Source organism: Ovis canadensis, chromosome 2 (assembly GCF_042477335.2).
Source record: "Ovis canadensis isolate MfBH-ARS-UI-01 breed Bighorn chromosome 2, ARS-UI_OviCan_v2, whole genome shotgun sequence".
Taxonomy (NCBI): domain Eukaryota; kingdom Metazoa; phylum Chordata; class Mammalia; order Artiodactyla; family Bovidae; genus Ovis; species Ovis canadensis.
In genome coordinates this window covers 71478762-71501528 of record NC_091246.1, presented here as the reverse complement: position 1 = coordinate 71501528, position 22767 = coordinate 71478762, and the positions used below count along the sequence as shown (strand labels likewise).

Genomic DNA, 22767 nt, shown 5'->3' with positions numbered 1-22767 from the left:
AAATGTTTTAGCTGCCGTGTGCTTTGTGTCTTCCCCAGAAGCTACTGTAGGTTTGTACTGTTAAGGGCTGAATTGTGTTTAGCCCTGCCGGTTGCTCAGAATGTGGCTGTATTTGGAGATAGGGTTTTTTTTTTTTAAGATAATTAAGGTAAAATGAGGTTATCAGAGTGGATCCTAATCCAATATGGCTGGTGTGGTTAGAAGAAGAGGAGATTAGGACACAGGCGTGCACAGAGGAAAGAGCATGTAAAGCTATAGGGAGGAAAACGCCGCGGACAAGCCAAGGAGAGAGAATACTGAACGACCAACCCTGTCCACAATCTGCACTCAGACTGCTAACCTCCAGAAGTGTGATAAAATAATTTCTGTTATTGAAGACACTGGTCTGTGGTCCTTTGCTGTGGCAGCCTTAGGAAATGAATATACCCCCCTTCCGCCACCTCTGTCCATGATCCTGAGCGTGGGGGCCAGGACAGCTGTGTTTGTTAGACACACTAAAAAGGGGGGGACAGATGAGAGCTCTGTGGAGCCTGAGCATCTGCTTCTGTTTCCAAGTCCCCTTCCACCTTCTCCTCCTGTGATTATCTCCCCAGCATGAACTTCCCAGACAGTTGGACGAGTCTCCTTATTCTTCACCCCACCTCACACTTAAATGCCAGGAATGACACCAGTGGCAGAAAGCAGGCTAGTCTGGCTACAGATTTGGCTCCCTTTTCAAGAAACCCACTTGAAAAAGATGGAAACTTCACAGCTATCCAGTCCACATGGTATGGAAGCAAACTGACATCTCAACCCCTTGACAGTGGCCAATAGATGAGGTTTTGTGAAAGCTCTCCTAGGGTTACAGCAAAGCTGAACTCAGAGAAGGCAGGTCTATGGATGCCAAACAGTGGGGTTTGGGGGCAGAGTTCTTTGCTGAGCTCCTTGAACTTAGGTGTAGGTTTCAGAGGTCTTAGAGCAGGAAGGGGATAACATGCTTCCATCCTACTATTTTTCTCAAGTGAGCTTTGAATAAACACTAGGTAGCAAGGAGCAATGAATTCAGGGCAGGGGGTTGCTTTTATTTTTTAAAATTTATTTTTAATTGGGGGATAATTGCTTTACAATGTTGTGTTGGTTTCTGCCATACAACAATGTGAGTCAGCCTTGAGTGTACATACGTTCCCTTCCTCTTGAACCTCCCTCCCCTCCCCACATCTCAGCCCTCTAGGTTGTTCCAGAGCACTGAGTTGAGCTGCCTGTACTATACAGCGGCTCACTAGCTACCTGTTTTACATACAGAGTGTATGTTTCAGGGCTGCTTTCCCAATTCGTCCCACCCTCTTCTTCCCCTACTGGGTCCGCAAGTCTGTTCTCTACATCTGTGTCTCTGTTCGTGCATCTGTGTCTCTAATAGGTTCATCCGTACCATTTTTCTAGATTCCATCAATATGTGTTAATATACGATATTTGTTTTTCTCTTTCTGATATACTTCGCTCTGTATAACAGGGTCTACGTTTATATACGCCAGTTCAACTGACTCATATTCATCCCTTTTTATGACTGAATAATATTCCATTGTATATATGTACCAATTCTTCATCCATTTGTCTGTCAATTGACATCTAGTTTGCTTCCGTGTCCTGGCTATCCTAAACAGTGCCGCAGTAAACATTGGCGTGCATGTGTTTTTTTCGATTACAGTTTTCTGAGTCTATGCCCAGTAGTGGGATTGCCAGGTCATGTGGTAGCTTTATTCCCATTTTTTAAGGAATGTCCATACTACTCTTCAGAATGGCTGTATCAATTTACTTTCCCACCAACAATACAAGGGGGTTCTCTTTTTTCCACATCCTTTCCAGGAATTCAGTTTTTATACAATGGCAAGAACTTACACTAGGTTGCCAACCAAATTTTGATTGCTTGTCCTGAAGATGCCCCCAACCAGGGAGTAAAGGTGCAATTCCATTTGCCAGTGTCCCAAAGCCAGAGACGCCTGGGAACACACCTGCAGCTGAACTGGGTAGGGCTTTTTGGCTCATTGCATTGAGGGAGACAGCACACCTGCAGGAACTGTGGCAGTCTTGGGAAGAAGATTCCAGAAGGTTTATATTACAGGATTGGAGCTAGTGTTAGGTGATTTGGGTGAGGGGTGGGGGGAATTCAAGGAAGAAGGGACTGAGTGTTATCAGGAACTTGGGGCATTTGTTTGACTGAGTATCTTAGTTTTTCTCTGGAACACGAGGAGGCTTGAAGCAGGGGTAGCTGTGATTGGACGGAAGCCTCTCTGACAAGCTGAGGTGAGGGTAGTTGATTTTTTTGGTGGCATCTGCACCTCATTTCTGTCTACGCTCAGACGTGATTATTGAGTGGATTTATTTTTGTCTCACTTTATCACAGTGATAGCATGACTTTGTCTGACCTTGTCTTCTAGCCACACTCAGTTCTGTTTGCTTCTTCCAGGCCTGCTGTCTGCCATCAGGGCCTGATTTTTTCTTTCTCACATTGCAGGGATAGAGGAGGCTCATCAGGAGGGCACCCCACTAGGTGGGGAATGGAGCTTCAAAGAGGGACAAGATGTTCTTTTCAGACTTTGGCTTGAACCTGCTCAAACTCACAGGCTATTAAGGAAAATGAGGCCTCTTTTATTCCATATAGCAAGAAAAGAATTTTAATCCCTCAAAACTTTTAGGGCAAACCCCTATCCCAGGCAGTGTCAGTTTGAAAGATTAATGTTAGCATATTGATCCTGGAGCCCTGCCCACGTCATCAGGTCTAGCTGCTAGGCCTGTGCTGTAGGTGAACTTGAGCATCTACAGGTTAAAATTATGATTTTTCATGTTACTTGTTAAAAATATAACTTTCTTCTTTAAATGCATTTGAATCAGTTCTAATGAGGTGGATGAAGCTGGAGCCTATTATACAGAGTGAAGTAAGCCAGAAAGAAAAACACCAACACAGTATACTAATGCATATATATGGAATTTAGAAAGAAGGTAACGATAACCCTGTATGCGAGATAACAAAAGAGACACAGATGTAAAGAACAGTCTTTTGGACTCTGTGGGTAGGAGGGCGAGGGTGGGATAATTTGAGAGGGTAGCGTTGAAACTTGTATTTGATCATATGTGAAGCAGATCTCCGGTCCAGGTTTGATGCATGAGGCAGGGTGCTCAGGGCTGGTGCACTGGGATGACCCAGAGGGATAGGATGGGGAGGGAGGTGGGAGGGAGGTTCAGGATGGGGAACACATATGCACCCATGGCTGATTCATGTCGATGTATGGCAAAAACCACTACAGTATTGTAAAGTAATTAGCCTCCAATTAAAATAAATAAATTAATTTAAAAAATACAACTTTCTTCTTTAAAAAAAATAAACTTTACATTAACTGTTACTTAACTCAAAAAATTATTGATATTACATTATAGAAAGTTTATAAAACAAAGAGGGAAAAATACCCAATCCTATTAATTACTCTACTGTTATCCCTTTTATTCCTTTCCATGTAGATTTTAAAACTTTTAATCACACTGCACACAGGATTTCATAATTTTCTAATCTCGACCCCTGGGTTGGGAAGATCCTCTGGAGTAGAAAATGGCAATCCACTCCAGGATTCTTGCCTGGAAAATTCTATAGACAGAGGTGTCTGGCAGGCACAGTCCATGGTGTCGCAAAGAGTCAGCCAAGGCTGAGCCCTCACACACTTTATAATGTACAGTTTTACCTTACATCTATACTTCTCTATGTAACTATAGATTTTTAAAGTTTTTCTTTTAAAAAAAAAAGTGAGTTATAATTGACGTATATTAGTTTCAGGTGTACAACATAATTCAAAAATGTAAACACCGTAAAATGATCACTGTGATAAGTCTAGTTAACAACCATCACCACATAGTTACATATTTGTTTTCTTGTGATAAGAATTTTAAGATCTACTCTCTTAGCAACTTTCAAATATATAATCTAGTATTGTCAACTATGTAGACATCATGCTGTACGTTACATCTCGACTTATTTTATAACTGGTAGTTTGTACCTTTTTTGACCCCCTTCACCCACTTTAATGATTGTTTTAAGTGGCTGTATAAAATTTCACATAGATTATCATTTTCTTAGTTATACATCTACTGATAGAAATCTGTAACTTTTCTTCACTTTTAAATAGTACTAAGATAAAAAATTTTCAAGCGTGTAGATTTTCTTTTACTTTTAAGAGAACTTTTCTTTCTACCTGGAAGCTTTTAAGATTTTCTCTTTACCCTTGAAGTTTGGGAGTTTTGCCAGAACATGGATAAATGGCTCTCTTCTTTCAGTAATTTTGCCTAAAATTCATTAAGCTCTCTATTTCTGGAACTCATTTTTTTTTTCAGAGAAGATATTTTATTTTTCTTCTCTTTTTCTCCTTCTGGGATGCCTGCCATGAAGATTGGTTGGTTTCCTAGGTCTGTTGTCCAAGCTTCTCCTTTTACCCCTCGTGATTACGAGATCTTTGTGTTTTGCATTGTGGTTTTATTTACTTCACCCTGTTGACTGTCCAGGCCACTGAATTTGAGTATCAAGAGGGATCATCTTATGATGATGTACAGATTCTTTTTTTTTAATTAAGTCTTTTTTTGTGTGCTGACCTTGAATCTTTAGTGCTCATATTGTTATTACTATTGAAATTTTTATTGGGGTTTAGTTGCTTTACATGGAGAAGGTGATGGCACCCCACTCCAGTACTCTTGCCTGGAAAATCCCATGGATGGAGGAGCCTGGTAGGCTGCGGTCCATGGGGTCGTGAACAGTCGGACACGACTGAGCAACTTCCCTTTCACTTTTCACTTTCATGCATTGGAGAAGGAAATGGCAACCCACTCCAGTGTTCTTGCCTGGAGAATCCCAGGGATGGGGGAGCCTGGTGGGCTGCCGTCTCTGGGGTCGCACAGAATCGGACACGCCTGAAGCGACGTAGCAGCAGCAGTTCCTTTACAATGTTGTGTTGGTCTCTGCTGTACTCCTAGTTCACCCCACCCTCTCCTTCCCCTATGTGTCCACAAGTTTGTTCTCTACATTTGCATCTCTATTCTTGCCCTGCAAATAGGTTCATCCAAACCATTTTTCTAGATTCTACATATATGCATCACTATATGATATTTGATTCTCTCTTTCTGACTTCACTCTGTATAACAGACTCTAGGTCCATCCACCTGCCTACAGTTTTTTTAAGGTTGCCCTCCATCTGTTCCAGTAAGCTTTATTTAATCAGAGCCCTGCCCTAATCCTTGTTGGCCCTGCCTCTCTCTGACCACCCAGTTCTCTTACTGTCGGTTCTTTCTCTTTGCTGCTTGCTGGGGTTCAGCTGCTGGGATGCCTTTGCCTGCTTGGAGGGTGGGGTGGGAGCCTGAGAGCCCTGGAAGGTGTGGTGCTCTGACCTTGAAGGCTGGCAGAGCCGCAGCAGGAAACCATCAGTTCCCTGTCAAGGCACTGGGTAGTGGAGGGAGGCTTTCCACAGCCGGCCTCAGCCCCAGGAGTGGGAACCTTTAGCCTGCCCATTCCCCTTTTCCTCAGCCCCTTCAGTCTTTGGAAACTGGCCCACGTCTGGGGGTGCTCAGGTTGCCTGATGTCAGCTTTTCCTGCAGGGGTCCAGGAATCCCTGGGGATCAAGCTCTCCCCTAAAGCTGACTGCTTCCGAGCCTTGCTCTGAGACCGTCTTGGGCTGTGCACCCCACTCCTTCCCTGCCTCTCATCTGGCACAGAGGGTTAAAGCAGCCCCCTCCTGTCAGTTCCCTTATCCACTGCATGAACTGATGCAAGCCTTACAGGAAATGAGATGAAGCTGCTATGAAGTTGTATGTGTAGGAAAGACAGGATACATCAATGCACTGTCTTTCCAGAATTCTCTGCCTCTGTGTCTTCCACAACTATTTTTGATATTTTAGCTCAATTATTCTTTTCTACAATTTTAAAATCAGTCATGTTTTTTAAAATTCTATGAGTTTTTTAAAATTAGATAATACTTGCCCATTATATAAAAATTCAAAAATGGGTAAAACTATAAAAAGTAAGTAAAATCGGTTTCTCCTTCCTTGTCTTTGTAATCCCATATCTTTCCCAAGAGGAAACTAGTTATTCTTCTAGAACAGGGGTTGTAAAAGGTTAAATAATAAGTACAACTGATCCTTGAACAATGTAGGTTTAAACTGTGGGTCCACTTATTTTTCAATGAGAGAAATTTTTTAGTAGTAAATACTGCAGTAGTAAATACACAGTCAGTTGAATCTTTGAATGCAGAGGAACCCAGGATATGGAGGGCCAGCCAGAAACTATATGTGGGTTAACATCCCCCACCCCAAACTGTTCAAGGGTCAACTGTGTTTTGCTCTTTGAAGACTCAGTTTTTGTCACAACTATTCAACTCTACTGTTGAATACAGAGGATCTGTCTGTGTTCCAATAAAGCTTTATTCACGGACGTTGAAATTTGAATTTCATGTCATTTTCATGAAATTGTATTAGTTTTCTACTGATTTTTTCCAACAATTGAAAAATGTGAAAACCATTCATAGCATACAGAAACAGATGGTGGGCTGGATTTAGCCATAACTCAGCTGTTAAAGAACCCACCTGCAATGCAGGAGACCCTGGTTTGATTCCTGGGTCAGGAAGATCCCCCAGAGAAGGGATTAGGCTACCTACTCTAGTATTCTTGGGCTTCCCTGGGGGATCAGACAGTAAAGAATCTTACTGCAATGTGGAAGAACTGGGTTCAATTCCTGGATTGGGAAGATTCCCTGGAGAAGGGCATGACAACCCACTTCAGTATGCTTGTCTGGAGAATCCCCATGGGCAGAGGAGCCGGGCAGGCTACTGCCCATGGGGTTGCAAAGAGTCGGACACAACTGAGTGACTAAGCACACTATAGTTTGGTGACCCATGTTCTAGAGGCATTCTATACATACTCAATACATTCCTTCTGTTTTCTGGTATATTTATTTATGCCGGGAACAGCCTTCATGTTACGTATGATGTTCTGCACTGAGATTTTTCTGTTCCAGTCTCCTGGTGGTCAACCCATGTCAGTTCATAGAGTTACTTCCATTTTATTGGCCACCTGATACTCAGGCCTGTGCTGTGATGTAATGAGGAGCATTAGGTTATTTCTGATCGTTGCCTTCCACAGTAATGCTAAAGTGGATATTCTTGTACACTGGTGTACCTCTGTGATTCTGTTTGTAGGATAAATTCACAAAGGAGTAATCAGTGCTAACAATTCAGCATAAATTTAACATTTCTGAGCAGAGATTTGATCACTTTCATTGCAGTTCATTACAGGGCATGTCCAGACAGACCACACCAAAACCCTGGGTGGCTCAGCAGATACCTGTTAACAGGGATCCTAGAGCAGCTGTCTAGGTGCCAACCTTTTTGGCCCCAGGGGCCAGTTTCATGGAAGAAAAATTTTCCATGGACTCAGTGGGTGGAGGGGATGGTTTCAGGATGATTCAAGTGCATTACATTTATTGTGTACCTTATTTCTCTTACAATTACATCAACTCCTCTTGAGATCGTTAGGCATTAGGTCCTGGAGGCTGGGGACTGCTGCTGTAAATGGACCCTTAGAAGTGCAGACTAGAGACTCCTTGACCACTCTCAGGGGCTGACTGGCACTGCCCAGAGTTGGAAAGGACTGAATTTACAATAAGATATGAGAGGAAGACCTTTGAACTTCATGATTTAAAAAGAGATTACCCCTCCAGAAGGTTATGAACTAATTTTATTAAATTTTATTTTATTAGCAGATGGATGTCATCCACATGAATCTTTTGGAGAATCATTTATAGCCTAAGTGGTTCTCCCTAAAGTGATTTGTTGTATAATAAATCAAAGTTTGGACCAATATCTGAAAACTTATAATATACATATAGCCTCTGTAGCCAGGATAATCACTGCCTCAAAAAGCGCAAACAGCAGATAATCCAAAATTAGGTGTATTCTCGGGTTTCCTGATGGCTCAGATGGTAAAGAATCTGCCTGCAATGCAGGAGACCCAGGTCCGATCCCTGGTTTGGGAAGATCCCCTGTAAAAGGGAATGGAAACCCACTCCAGTATTCTTGCCTGGAAAATTACATGGACAAAGAAGCATAGCAGGCTACAGACCATGGGGTTGTGAATAGTCAGAAAGAATGGAGTGACTAACACACTTGGTCCAGCAAATGACTTACGGCATAGCTTCTGTTTCTTGACCTCTAAAACTGAGGGTTGAAATACTGGCTCCCCATAGTCACTTCCAGCTTTAGAACCATACAAACTATGAATAAGCAAGAAATGCCCAGTAGATCAGTAGGTCCAGGAAGTCAGAACTGTGTCTATTTTTTTTTTTTTTTTGCTGTGATGTTCTCCTGATACTTAGAACAATGTGTGATATTTAGTGGGCTGCTGCCATTGCCAGGCAATATTTGTTAAATGAATGAAAGATGAACGTATCAGATAGCTTTTGCGTTTGTTGGAGATTCTTGTTGTCAACCCAAAGGTCATTCCTCCATCCTTCTTTGGAATAGAACTCTGCTACCCTCCTCCACTTCCCTAAGTTTCAGGGGATATGCTCTCAAGACCCAGTGCTGAAAAGTGGCACTGGCCAGTCCTAGTGATTCCACATTTTTTGCCTGTGATTGGATTGGATTAAGCATGGTTGTGAGATTTAATTTTGGCTGTAATAATAAATTAGGGGAAAATTACTTCAGGACTCTAGGAAAGTTTCCCCTTTATAAGAAGGGACTCCTTGAATAAAGCAAAATCCCCGTTGTTGTCATGCCTACTTGACCTCCTGGGACAACTGCAACCAACTTATTAATACAATCATGAGGGAGCCTGTTGAGGACAAGCTGAGAAGCCTAGAGTGATAGAGCAGAAATATGGAAAGAATTTGAATCCATGATGACAGTTTTCAAGCCCTGAGGAAACTAGCTTCTGGATTTTGTGAAAAGTGAAACAAGAAACTCTATGATTTGAACAGTCATGTTTTTTGTTACATGCAGTCAAAATCATCCTAATAATATGTCACTTATATAGTTATTATACAGATAACTTTGGTGAGAATGAAGAGTCCTTTATTGCTTATAAGTTAGAGCTTAATGGGTAGAAAATAAAGATGCATTTTTATTATCCTTTCTCATGCTATGGAAAATTGTAAAAAGCAAAAACTTCCCTATTCCTTAGATAGGACAGAGTCTAATATTAATAACAAAAGAAAAAGCATACCTATTGCAAATTTTATAAACCAGGTAGCAATATTACAGAACTGGGCGGCTTTAAAAATGATTTTTTGGGCTAGATAGAATAGAATATTTCCACTTTCAGATGGGTTAACATTTGTAATTGGTTAAGTGTTTTTTTTCTTAACTTTAATTTTCCTTTAATGTTGTAGGCAAAAGCTCTCTGCTCCATATTTTATCTAAAATTCATGGCAAGAACCAGGTTCTAGCATTAATAACTGAATTAATAAAATACAGGCAAAGCAGCCACAGCTGTGTCAGTATCTTTAAAATAGAGAACAGTCAATTACGTACCTGGTGCCCCACCCATAACAGGAAGTTAGGTGCTGAGGCAAGCTTGCTAGAGGTTCAGACCTCTGCATGATTAGCTGTCATATTATGGGAGTACATTATAAGATTAGCTGAGGATAAACTATTATTAGACCTGTCAATATTGGTTAATTGCTGGATGCATCTCATCTCTGCCTCAGCACACAATCTCTCTCTCTTTTGAGCCCAGACAGACAGAGACACACACACACACACACGCACACGCACACACACACACACACACACACACACCATGGGTTATAGTAATGGCAGTTGCTTGTGGTAAGGACTGGGCTCAAAGACCCTGAAAACTTAATTTTTAGTTACACTGTATTTTTCTAGGAATCTAGTGACAGGTATCCATAACCCTCTCTTATTCCAGAGATCTCTTTGCTTACAGAAAGCACAGGAGAGGTCAACCACATGAATGAGGTTATTACAGAAAAAAACAGCGGCTAGATGACTGTGCCAGAAGAAAAGGTCTTTGAAACCTTGATTGACAGGTCCTACCAGTTGCAGCAAAGAAGCCTGTCCATTCGGTTATGTGATCATAACATTCTGAGTTATGAGCTGTCATAACTTTCTTCACCTTATAACCACTCTTCTTTGTTTTGCTTTCTCTTCTTCCCCTGCATGTTTTTTTCTCCTCCCACCCACTTCCCCTCCTTCTCTCTTTATTGAAGTTTTGAGGAGGTGAAAATTTCATCTTACAATAGTGCAGAAGTGGTTCTGCAGTTTTTCACAGACATAGATCCACTGTTAAGTGTAAAGCCATTACTTGGAGGTGTGATAAATGGCATATTTCATTCTGTTACGATCTAGAAGGTTTCAAAGGGGGCTAAGTCCATATTAGGGTTTCTTGAATACCTCAAGTCCATCATTGAGGTTAGTTCTATGTGATAGAAGCGTGATGTCATAGGAGATTGGGATTTGGAATGAAGCAGGCCTGAGTTCACAAAGCATCTGCGTCACCCAGTAATTGTATGACTTCAACCAGATAATTAGCCAACAGATGAGAAGCCTCGGTTGGCACCTGCCAAATGGAATATTAATACAGATCTTGTAAGTTTTATATGGGAGGAGGCATGGGAAGCATGTTAACTCTCATCATTCTACAAACATTTCTTAAGTACTTCTCTGTGCCAGGTAAGTGTAATATCACAATCAAATATGGCACAGTGTCTGAGCCCAAGAATTCCAGAGAAGAAGGCCAGAAGAGGATGAGGATGGCTGTATAATGACAGTGAAGGCTTTGTAACAATGAAAACCCCTGAGATGTGTTCCAAAGGATGAGCAAGAGTTAGGTAAAAGGAGAAGTGACATGAAGTGTAGGGAAAGTTGAAGTGAAATGTAGTAAAGACAATAAGGTTTGCAGAGCATGAAGATTTACCACTGGAACTGAATGGCTGGATCACAGGGATTGATGGAGGTAGTGGTAAGAGATGACACCAGGAAATTTATCAGGAATCCCACAATAAAGTGTCTTGTGTGCCTGACATAGAAAGTTTGGACTTACCCAAGTCCCTTGGTCATGTAGCCTATAAGGGGTATGTAGATCTTGAGGGGGAACTCAAGTTTTCTAAATCCAAGACCAGGAGTTCTTCATTACAGCTCACTGTCTCCTTCGATATGAGACCTTACCATTGTAAGCTTAACCTCAATGCCTGCAGGGTCACCTGTCAAGGTATTGTCTGGATTAGAGAATGGGGAGAGTATAGTCTAAGTCTCTCCTCGGGAAGAGGAGGTATAAGTAGGTGACCGAGATGTTAGCTGAACAGTCAGTGGCAAGAGTGGGCAAAGCAGTTAGCCTGTGGCTTCTAAAGCCAAAGGAATCTGAGATTAGGTGCATGAAGGACCAATAGCAAGTGGGAAGCCCATCCAAAAGTGAGGAAGAACTAGGAATAGGGGATGATGACAGGACCCCCTGTGTTGCGTTGCCCAAAGACCAGCTGGGGCTGCACACATCCACAACTTGCATCTGGGTGGATGCCAGTTGCTGAACCCTAAGTTCATGCCTTTTGGGGAACACATAATGCTCCAGTTTGCAACGGCACCAATGCTTTTCAAGTTACTTCAGAGCCAAGAGATACATGGCTCTTTCTAAAATAGCTTGCGCATTCAGCAGTGTACTATATATAGTGACACCAGAAATTTTTTAGAATTGTAACGAGAAATGAACGAGGCTGTTTTTTTCTAGGGAGCCCAGTTGCAAAAGTCATCTTTCTTGATTTGTTAGAGTCTGAAAACTTCCTTTAGAATCCTCAGTGGACACGGAGTCCAGCAGAAAATACCTGACTGTCATCTCCTAAGTGATTTGGTAAAATCACCAGGGGATCTAACTTTCAAATGTCATAATGAAAAGATGCAAACACCCTGGTAGCTTGCTCCTGGAAATAGGACTTAGTAAAGCAAATGTGCTAATGCTGGAACAGACTCTTGCCTCATTCTCTTCCTTCTTTCTCTTCCTGACTTTCTGCTTTCATTATTTCCTAGGATGGCAGGAGCCAATGGCTGGGAGAGTGTCAAGTAATCACTCCATTCCTTCTGAAGGGTCCAAATCTTTTCAGAAGGGCCCTGTCTTCCACCAGTTTGTTCATATTTAAGAAATGCATTCTTGAATAACTAACATTCTTTTATCTTCTCCTCTCCCATAAAAACCATTCTTATGATTTGAAAATGTTCTAATAAACTTGGGTTACACATGGAAACATACGCACTGCCATATGTAAAATAGATAGTCGATGAGAATTTGCTCTTTGACTCAGGAAACTCGTGCCGGGGCTCTGTAACAACCTAGAGGGGTAGGATGGAGAGGGAAGTGGGAGGGAGGTTTAAGAGAGAGGGGACAGAAGTAGACCTACAGTTGATTCATGGAGATGTTTGGCGAAACCAACAAAATAGTGTAGCATTATCCTTCAGTTAAAAATAAATAAAATAAAAAACTTGGGTTACCAAAAACCATAGGTGGGATGGAAGCTCAATATTGGCAGAGATCATGAATTGAAGTATCCCAAGCACTTAGAGGGCTTTCCTGGTGGCTCAGTGGTAAAGAATCCACCTGCCAATGCAGGAGTCATGGGTTCAGTCCCTGGGTTGGGAAGATTCTCTGGAGAAGGAAATGGCAGCCCTCTCCAGTATTCTCGCCTGGGAAATCCCACGGACAGAGAGCCTGGCAGGCTACAGTTGATGGGGTTGCAAGAGTCGGACATGACTTAGTGAATAAACAACAACAACAAGTACTTAGAAAAGTGTCAGGCACAGGATGAGTGTGCAAAATATTTGTTGAATAATATCAAAATGAATGAATAAAGATGCAAGTGCGTTGATCATTAAGCAAGTCCAGAGAGTACGAGGTGCTGTTGGAAATATGTAATTTCCTCTGTTCTTCCCCCTTGGGCTTAGAAGTTTGAAGCATGAAATGGGAGTGGAAGAATGGATCAGGAGAAGTTTGAGAAAACTTGGAACTTTCAGAGGACAAGGTGAAAGGAGAAGGAAAGGCTTAAAAATGAACAAACAGTAAATACCCTAAGGAATTGAAAGCAGGAACTTAAACAGATGTTCGATCGCCAATGTACATAGTAGCATTTTACAATAGCCAAAAGATAGAAGCAACTCAAATGCCCATCAGTAGATGAGTGGATAAACAAAATGTGGTATGTACATAGAGTGGAAATGGAAAATTATTCAACCTTTAAAAATGGAATTCTGATACATGCCATAACATAGATGAAACTCAAAAACATTATGCTAAGTGAAATAAACTATAAACAAAAGAACATATTGTATGATTCCATTTATTTACGATAGAGTCAACAAATTCATAGAGAAAGAAAACAAAATTAGAGGCTACCAGAGGCTGGGTAAGGGGAAATGGGGAGTCATCATTTAATGAGTACAAAATTTCTATTCAGGATGATAAAAGTTTCCAGAAATAGTGATAACGGTTGTACAACATTGTGAATGTACTTATTGCCACTCAATTGTATACATATAATGGTGGAAATGGCAGATTTTATATTAGTATGTTTTCACAATTAAAAAATAAACTGACAGTTTTTAAAAATTATTTACTTATTGAAGTATACTTGATTTTTAGTATTATACTACTTTTTTTGTTTTAATTTTTATGTTATATTGAAGTATAGTTGATGAACAATGTTGTATTAGTTCCAGGTACACAGCAAAGTGATTCAGTTATACATATATATGTATCAATTTCAAATTCTTTTCCCAGTTAGTAGTATTTAGTAGTATTGAGCCAAATTGTTATACAGTAAGTCCTTGTTCATTATATATTTTATTTTATTTTTATTTTTTTTCATTATCTATTTTAAATGTAGGAGTATGTATATGTCATTTCCAAACTCCTAATCTACCCCTCCCCTCCTGGTAACCGTAAGCTCGCTCTGTAAGTATGTGAATCTGAAAAACTTGACAGTCTGATATACACAGGAAGCAAAGGAAACTCCATCATTTTTCTCTGACTCTTCCTCTGATGTGGTACGGAGGACTTTAGCATCAGACAGAATTAGCTCAAATTCAAGCCCCACCACTCACTAATGGTGTGACTTTGGTCAAATTAGATAACCTCTCAGATTTCCAGCTTTCTTACTGGTAAAGTGGAGATAACAGAAATACTGCACTATGATGATGTGAGAATAAATGTTATCATGTATGTAAAATGTTTTGTGAATGTTAGTCACTCAGTCATAGCTGACTCTTTTGCGACCTCGTGGACTATAGCCTGCCAGGGTTCTGTGGGGGCTTTTCCCAGGCAAGGATACTGGAGTGGGTTGTCATTTCCTTCTCCAGGGGATCTTCTTGACCCAGGGATCAAACCCATGTCTCCTGCATTGCAGGCAGATTCTTTTCTGCTTAAGATTTCGGCATCCAGTCCTGTCACTTCATGGCATATAGAAGGGGAAACAGTGACAGACAATTTTCTTGGGCTCCAAAATCACTGCAGTTGGTGACTGCAGCCATGAAATTAAAAGACCCTTGCTCCTTGGAAGAAAAGCTATGACAAACCTAGACAGCTTATTAAAAAGCAGAGATATTGCTTTGCCAACAAAGATCCGTCGAAGCTATGATTTTTCCAGTAGTTAAGTATGGATGTGATAATTGGACTACAAAGAAGGCTGAGTGCTGAAGAATTGATGCTTTTAAACTGTGGTGTTGAAGAAGACTCATGAGAGTCCCTTACCCTGCAAGGAGCTCAAACCAGTCAATCCTAAAGGAAATCAATCCTGAATATTCATTGGGAGAACTGATGCTGAGGCTGAAGCTCAAGCTCTAGTACTTTGGCCACCTGATGCAAAGAGCTGACTCATTGGAAAAGACTCTGATCCTGGGCAAGATAGGAGGCAGGAGGAGAAGGGGATGACAGAGGATGAGATGTTTGGATGGCATCACTGACTCAAGGGACATGAGTTTGAGCAAGCTCTCGGAACAGTGAAGGACAGGGAAGCCTGGCATGCTGCAGTGGCAGAGTCAGACATGACTGAGCGACTGAACAGCGATAACCGGGAAAGCTATAGCACAGGCAATAAATGGGCAGTTCATATCTCTCTCACTTTCTCTCTACCTTTGTATGCTCACTAACCTTCCCAGCATCCTCTCTTATGGCTTCCATTGTGCAAAATGCAGTTCTCTGATCCAGGGCCTAGATCTCTAACCCTGGCTGGGTTCAGGGAAGAGTTCCCATAGAGAAAGCAGTTCCTGATCCTGGTGTGTGTTTTGAAAACTAGCTATTTCAACTTGAGCTCCTGTTCCTTTTGTTGTGCCTCTGGCATTGCTGACTCAACCTGTACATCATTCCTCATTGCATCAGGGAATTCAGAGTCCAACCTGTTTCTTGGAACATCATCTTATCTTCCTTATACCAAAGCATAAAGGAACTTCCTCAATCCTGTGGGTTGATGCCATTGGAGCCCTTGCTTCATTCTCTCTTTTATAGTCATTTTTATTTATAAATTCTGTAGGTATAGTTTTAAAAGTCAAAAAGTCCTGTAATGATTATGATGAAAAATAGTTGTCTCCCTCACCCCTGAGCCCAGCCACTCAGAAGCAGGTGTTGTTGTTACTGCTGTTATTGTTAATCTTTCACTCTGCTTTCTAAATGATAAGACTTTATTGCTATACCGTGTTTCTCCCCCCTTGAGTTATATATTATCAATTGATTTAGAATAAACCATGAAGATTTTACTCACTTTCCCAATTTTCTACCTCCACATTCTCTCTCCTTACATCTTTCCATTATACAACTTTGCCTTCTATTAACAATTAAAGTTTAGATTTTTAGAATGTAGATCTTATTCCCAGCAGTAGTATTTTTATTATTTTTCTTGTACAACTTACAGTATTTTTATTATTCTTGTAAAACTACTTTTTATTTCCTTGGAAATAATAATCACTTAACTTTTTATTTATTTGATAGATCTTTTTAAGACCTTGCATGTCTGAAAATGTGTTAACTTCACACCCACATTTGACTAGTAGCTTGTGTATAGAATTCTAGATTAATGTTTCTTCAGCATATGAAAGCCTTTACTACATTTTCTTTTAGTGTTAGCATTGTTGTTGAGAGGTTCAATGATACTGTGATGTCTGATCTTTTATATGTGACCTATTTTATTTTTCTGGAAATATTTATAAACTTCATCCTTGGTTTTCTGAAGTGTTGTGGTGCTATGTCATGGTGTGTGTGTGTGTGTGTGTGTGTGTGTGTGTGTGTGTGTGTACACTGGCTGGACCTTTAAGTGAGCCCTTTCAACCTGGTAACTCATGTCTTTTTCTTAGTACTTATATATTATTTCTTTGATGATATTCTTTCGTTCATTTTTCCAAATCTTCTATCTGAAACTCTCTGAGTGTTGGATCTCCTAAACTCATCCTCTAGTTCTCATATATTTTGTCTCCTATTTTCTCCTTTGTCTTTTGTTCTACTTTTTGGAATTTTTTCTTCAACTTTGAGTCCTCTTTGAGTCATTTAATTTTGGTTACAGTGTTTAACTTCCAAGAGCTTTTTCATATTCTCTCAAAATTCTCTTTTTTTATATAGCATCCTGCCTTTGGTTTATGCCTGTAATATCTTTTGTCTTAAAGCTATTAATTATAGAAATACTTTTGGACAGTTTCATCTGTTTTCTCCATTGAAACTCTTTCTCCTAAAGTCCCTTTTTTCCCCCCTTTATTTAATTTAATAAGTTTTTTATTGTGGGAGATTTTTCTAAAATTTTTGTGACCCTTGGCTGTTTATTTAAATGTAAGAGTATGGGGATAAAATGCTGAAAAATGCTGATTAAAGCACTAGGTGAGCTGGCTGGCTGGTGGCTTTCCCCATCCATCATCCATGACTCAGTCCAGGACCTGGCCATTTTTAGAGGTAATTCTAACCATTAGCAACTAAAGATCCTTTTCTTGGTCAAATTAAAACCACCACATTTCTGTGATGCCTGTGTGTGTGTGTGCCCATGTGTGTGCATGGATACAGGTGTATAAATATGGCTGAGTCATTTTGGGAACAAACACAATTGGGATTCTTAAAAAGGACAATGTTGACTCTCAACTTGATTACCCTGTTTTCATCCAAAGTCTTTCTGGTTTATTCATTCCAGAGTGTAAACTTGTAGATTTCTATCAGGATTAGTCATCTGGGCTATGAGAAAAATCAAAGGGGTTTCTTGTTTTCTATATGGGTGGGAAGAAATGGAAGTACTCTTTTAAATGCCAAATTTAGAAAAAATTTGATGCAAAATGCCAATCAAGAGGGAAAAAGTTAAGTAAATTGTGGCACAGTTGTATAACATATAAAAGCAAGTTTTAGACAAAACAGATGACACAGGAAAGTTGTCATTATTTATAGCTAAATGAAAAAAATGCAGGTTGTAAGAGATGTGTAATGTGATTATGTTTTTATTAAAACAAAACTAAAAACTTTCTTACTGTATGCTTTCTCTCTCTCTAAATATTTCAGTAGTAAGACAAGGGATGTGTTCATAAAATAATCCAGAGGATAGAGCCCTTTCAAAATAAGACCAGAAAGCTGCTTTTCCAAAAAACAATTTGTCCCATCTGATAAATACTGTCAGGAAATAGTTTTTATATTATTCTGGCTATTTGTTTTCTACTTCTAATCTTTTCATCTCTGTGGCTCCCAGGTGCTTCTGCATGACTATATGGCCAAATTAGGAAGAGGGCTGCAAACTCTCTGACATAAGTTACTGAAGCACTCATCTCTGGCATGAACTTAGGAAACTAAAAAAAACAAAAAAACACCCTGAGGTCAGGAGACATATAAAATGAAGAAAGTGAGTAAGTTGCAAACATCTTTGGGAGCAGCATTTAGGGGAAAAACATTGTTTTTTTATTATTAAAATGTTAGCTACTGTAAGCATTTTGGCAATGCTGTTTTTAAGGTTGAGGAGGTTTTACTCCTAGTTTGCTTAGAGTCTTTTTAAATTAGAAGTTGATGTTATATTTTGTCAGATCATATTTCTGCATCTGTTGAGACAACTATATTTTAGAAAAAAAATCTGTGAATATTATAAAGTAAATTTATTTTCAAATTATAAAGCAGCTCTGCATCCTTGAATATGAAAAAATCCCATTTGGTTATGCTATATTAACCTTTTCATTTTATTGTTGGTGTGATTTGCTAATATTTTGCCAAGAATTTTTACATCAATGTGAAATCATGCAACTCAGATGGGACTCAAACCGACGAGCTGGACTCGAACCCAACCTAAACCCAGACTGGGACTTGAACCCACATCTTTGAATGTCTTTTATCTGAGCTCACACACCTGGTCTCAGGACTTAATGAAGCTCAGGTTCATGATGTCTTGCGGCAAAAAGAATTTAGCGAGAGACTAAGTGATATGTGAGAAGTGGATTTATTTAGAGATACACATTCCATAGACAGAATGCAGCTGGTCTCAAAAGACAAGAATGGCCTTGGGAGAACCATATTCCATAGACAGTGTGTGAGCCATCTCAGAAGGCAAGAGGCCTTGAAACATGATGTGGTTAGATTTTATGGGCTGGGCAATTTCATAGGCTAATAAGTGGTAGGATTATTCTAGCTATTTTGGGGAAGGAGTGGGGATTTCTAGGAATTGGGCCATCGCTCAAATTGGGCCATCACCCAAATGGATTTCCAGGAATTGGGCCATCACCGCACTGGTAGGTGTGTCATTTAGAATATGAAAGCATTACAATAAGCATATAATGAGGCTCAAGGTCTACCGGAAGTTGAATCTTCCCCCATCAGGACCTAGTTGGTTCTAACCAGTTTTTGTCATGTCCTATGACTATGTCATTCTTTTAAAGATTGTGCCCTGCCCCCTTCCCTTCTGTTTAGAATGTTCATAAGGGTTATTGATGTTTTCTCATAATATTTGCCTGGTTTTGGTATCGGAATCTTTTGAAATGGCTTGGGAAATACATCTTCCTCTTTAATTTTCTGGAAGAGATTGGGCAAAAATAGTATTATTTCCTTCTTGAACATTTGGTTGAATTTAGTTGAAAAGCCATTTAGAGAACCTTAAATACTAGGCTCAAGGGCTTGGCCTTCACTCTGAAACCTTCAGTAGTTCCCATGGTAAAAAGGATGATGTCTGAAAAGTGTGTTTTGGGAAGATGAATCTGGCAGCTGTGGGCAGGAGATACGTTGGCAGTGAAAGCCTAGAGAAAAGCAGCAGGAAAAACATTTTAATTTCCAAATTTCCTGCAGATAAAGCTTTGCTCGATTTTTCACAGGCTTGAGGGAATTCCTCACATAAAAATGGAAGTGACTCCATTTGATGGAAACTTTGCATAGACTAGCAGGTGCCTTTCCTTACAGAGAGGCTCTGTGCATGGGTGCTCAGCTGGAATCCATGGACTATAGCCCATCAAGCTCCTCTGTCTATGGGATTTCCCAGGCAAGAATACTGGAATGGGTTGCCATTTCCTTCTGCAGGGGATCTTCTCGACCCAGGGATTGAACCCACATCTCCTGCATTGCAGGTAGATTCTTTACCACTGAGCCACTTGGAAAGCCTGGAGATGGTCTGAAGTGAAGTGAAGTCACTCAGTTGTGTCCGATTCTTTGCAACCCGGTGGACTGGGGTGGTACAAATACTATCACTGAAAAATTACTCTTGGTGTCCAAGGTTTCTCAATCAACTAAATAAGTCCAGTCTGGCTTTAAAAAATGCCCAAACCAGAGTTACAGTGCAACAGTTTAAAAATTACTGGAGTTTTTTTTTTTGTTTGTTTTTTAAAGGAAAGTGATTATTTCAGATTTTATTTATGGTTTAAGGACTCATAAAAGAAATACACATCTTAAGGGCTTCTTCATAACACAGCTCTATAAATTTGCTGTAAATTTGTTGTCATTTTGAACAAGCACCATCTTCTGGGCATGATATTCTACTTATTTCCTTCTACACTGTTAACTATTTTTTTTTTTAAGAACAGTATTGCAACTTGATCATCTGATTGCAGCAGCCACTCTCAATGAATTTCACTTTATTGCATCAGCTCTTGGAATAGGACAGGCCGGTGCCAACCAAGGAGCTTAGTAACACAAACTGCAAAAATAACAAGAGGAATTTGTTTTAAGATTGAAGCCATCATATTTTATAAGCTATTTTCAATTCATGAGTGAAAAATACTTCCTCAAATATAAGTTTATGAGAAAATCATTCAGCATTTTCTTCTACATTGCAACTCAAACAATGCCTATGTATTAGTAAAGCAGGTACACCTTTCTAATATAATACAATGCTTTTGGGAGGGAGACACAACTGACATCAATGGAAGATTCAATGAATTAGGGAATGCCTTTCATTTGTCATCAGTGTGAATGACTTGGCATTGTCAATATGGGTGGTGTTATTTTAAACACCAAACGTTGTGTATAGTGATTTTCATTGTAAATTAAAAGTCTGTGATGTCAAGCTTCAATAAAATTTCCTTCTGGCAAGTGAACCTATGAAATGTACGTAAGGCAATTTTTTTTTTTTCCAAACAGCCCTGGGGAAAAAAAAAACAAAACAACTCACATTGAGATAGTACCCATTTGTTACCTCTTCTGATCCTTAAGACAATTATGTGAAGTGACTTAGTCAAATTTTATCATTGATTCATTTTACAGGTAAAAATAAAAAATGGAGGCTTGGAGATGAAAGGGAATTTACCAGGATTACAAAGCAAGTGAGTGGCAAAACTAAAATCAGAACTGAAATCTCTTAACTCTGGCTCCCCACTTTTACTGTTAATGGCACACTTCCTCTCTTGAGTGAAACACAGATATGGTGACAAAGCAATTCCTCGTTTGCAGAACTCAAAATACACACACCTGATATGTAACACAGGGCAAGCTAACATTATATTCCTGGTGATGAGTATTTTGTAAATCAACTCCCTAATATTATAGCTCCACAGATAGAAAAATCTGTTAGGTTTTGTTATTAAATAAGGTATTAATTACTTCTATCCATTAACACACTATTTTTCAAATATCTATTTTTAATTGAAGGATAATTGCTTTACAAAATTGTGTTGGTTTCTGCCATACATCCACATGAATCAGCCATAGGTATGCATATGTCCCCTCTCTTGAACTTCCCTCCCACCTCCCACCCCACCCCATCCCATCCCATCCCATCCCATCCCATCCCACCCCACCCCAGAAGACCTAATAGACACTTCACCAAAGAAAACATGTAGATGGTTCATAAACACATGAAAAGATGCTCAACACCACTCATTATTAGATAAATGCAAAGCAAAACTACAATGAGGTATCACCTCACACTACTGGGCATATACCCTGAGAAAGTCATAATTGATGATATCTCAGAGTGCATATGTGTAGAATCTTAGGGAAAAGGAGATAGTCATGGAAAATATGCATTTATTTAAATGTATAAACCAGAGCCTCGTGCCCTGGGGTATGGACATTTTTAGAATCCATAGATAGGCACAAGGAGATACAAGGATCCCTGAAATGAAATGTAGGTTTTCTTTCTTTTTTTTCTGGGCAGATCCTTTGGTTTTTATCAGACTTAACAAGGGGTGTGATTCTTAAAAAAATTGTACCCTAATGCAGCGGTCCCCTATCATTTTGGCACCAGGGACCAGTTTTGTGGAAGACAGTGTTTTCAAGGACTGGGGATGGGTGGGGTGGTTCAGGATGATTCAAGCATATTACACTTATTGTGCACGTTATTCTAAACTAATGCCGCCACTGATCTGACAGGAGGTACTGGTCTGTGTTCCAGAGATTGGAGAGGTTGGCCTGCTCTAATGGACACAAAAACAATCCCTCCTTTTTCACACCAAGGCAGCCCCCCAAATTTCTCCATCTCCTAGCAATCAGAGAGCTTACTGTCTGTTTGCAACATCTGAGCACAGTTTTGCCTTGCTACTTAACTATAAATAAGAAAGGCTTCATTCCAATCATCTGTGTTTCAGAGTACCCAGAATCCTCTGTATGTGTAGTAGTGCTTAGTAAGTCACAGGCTTTGTGAGTGCTGACTTTGAACTCTCTGATAATTAAGTCAGATTTTATCATTGACTCATTTTATAGATGAAGAAATGGAGTCTTGGAGCTAGAAGAGAAGTTACCAGGATTGTAAAGCAAGTAAGTGGCAACACTAAGATTGGAACTCCAATTTCATAACACTTTCCCAAGAATACAGGCAGGCTTGTGGGACTGAGCTTTTTTGTAGACATGCTATTTAAGTTGTGTGTTGGCAAATTAATTCTAAATGCTAAAATGAAGTAACAGTTGTGATTGTCAAGTTACAGAATAACTTTTTAAATAGTTTCAGCAGTATATAGTAACCTAGATGTAATTCCCTGGGCTGGTTATGTATTTATTTCAAAGATGGTGCTGTTGGCTTGAAGTATGCTCTGTATGAGTTCCTCGCTAGGATGGCTGGGAGGGTGGGTCTCAAAATGTTTTTAACCAACATGACAAATTGCTGTGGTCCCTAGAAGAACACTCAGTGATTTTGTTTATTTACTTGGCTGCTCTGGGTCTTAGTTGTGGCACACGGGACCTTCAGTCTTTGTCTGGCATGCAGAATCTAAAGCTGCAGCATGTGAACTCTTAGTCGTAGCATATGGGATCTGATTCCCTGCCCAGGGATCAGTTCCAGGCCTCCTGCATTGAGAGTGAGGAGTCCTAGCCACTGGACCTGCAGCAAAGTCCCTACTCAATGATTT

The 22767-nt window shown here is 39.9% G+C and overlaps 1 long non-coding RNA gene across 1 annotated transcript in view; it reads left to right on the top strand.

Moving 5' to 3' along the window:
- LOC138433573 (uncharacterized) overlaps positions 1-22767 on the top strand; it is a 315433-nt gene that overhangs the window by 58112 nt on the left and 234554 nt on the right. The window contains exons 3-4 of the long non-coding RNA XR_011254360.1: positions 20690-20748; positions 22127-22180. This is a non-coding gene — a long non-coding RNA (uncharacterized lncRNA). The remainder of the gene's footprint in view (positions 1-20689; positions 20749-22126; positions 22181-22767) is intronic.